We start from the raw sequence: 1,208 nt of genomic DNA on the forward strand, positions 1-1,208 counted from the left end.
CTGCCTAATTACAGTCCCAGACACCTTGTCTACCTGGAAGCTCTTCTGCTCTTCTAGCTGTTCAACCAGCCAATTCATCCCACAAGCATTCCAGGAGAGGGAGAGGGGAAAAACCACTTCACAGGTATTCAGAGAGGGAGAGGAGACAAAAGCAGGAGGGAGGGAAGTATAACACACCTATTAAGCATACAAGGACAGGCCAGTAGGAGCTGGGAAAAGGAAGCCATCACGTTTCTGCCTGGTTTTAAACCAGGGACCTTTTGCGTGTCAAGGAGACATGATAATCACTACACTACAGAAACTCTGTTGCAGTGCTCTGCCCCTCCCTTCATAAGAATATAAGAATGGCCATACTGGGTCAGACCAAAGGTCCATCCAACCCCATATCCTATCTGCCAACAGTGGCCAATGCCAGGTGCCCCAGAGGGACTGAACCTAACAGGTAATGATCAAGTGATCTCTCTCCTGCCATCCATCTCCACCCTCTGACAAACAGAGGCTAGGGATACCATTCCTTACCCATCCTGGCTAATAGCCATTCATGGACTTAACCTCCATTAATTTATCTGCAAAAAGAACAAGGAGTAATTGTGGCACCTTAGAGACTAACAAATGTATTTGAGCATAAGATTTCATGGGCTAAAACCCACTTCATCGGATGCATGCAGTGGAAAATACAGCAGGAAGATATAGCTATAGATACACACACACACACACACAGAGAACATGAAAAAATGAGTGTTGCCATACACACTATAACAAGAGTGAACAGTTAAGGTGAGCTATTATCAGCAGGAGAAAAAAACCTTTTGCAGTGATAATCAGGATGGCCTATTTCCAACAGTTGACAGGAAGATGTGAGTAACAGTAGGGGGACAAATAAACATGGGGAAATAGTTTTACTTTGTGTAATAACCCATCCACTCCCAGGCTTTATTCAAGCCTAATTTAATGGTGTCCAGTTTGCAAATTAATTCCAATTCAGCAGTTTCTCATGGGAGTCTGTTGTTGAAGGGTTTTTGTTGTAATATTGCGACTTTTAGGTCCTGTAATCAAGTTACCCGGAAGATTGAAGTGTTCTCAGACTGATTTTTAAATGTTATAATTCTTGATGTCTGATTTGTGTCCTTTTATGCTTTATGTAGGGACTGTCTGGTTTGGCCAATGTACGTGGCAGAGAGGCATTGCTGGCACATGACGGCATATAT

The sequence above is a fragment of the Gopherus flavomarginatus genome (assembly GCF_025201925.1).
Source record: "Gopherus flavomarginatus isolate rGopFla2 chromosome 13 unlocalized genomic scaffold, rGopFla2.mat.asm SUPER_13_unloc_2, whole genome shotgun sequence".
NCBI lineage: Eukaryota > Metazoa > Chordata > Testudines > Testudinidae > Gopherus > Gopherus flavomarginatus.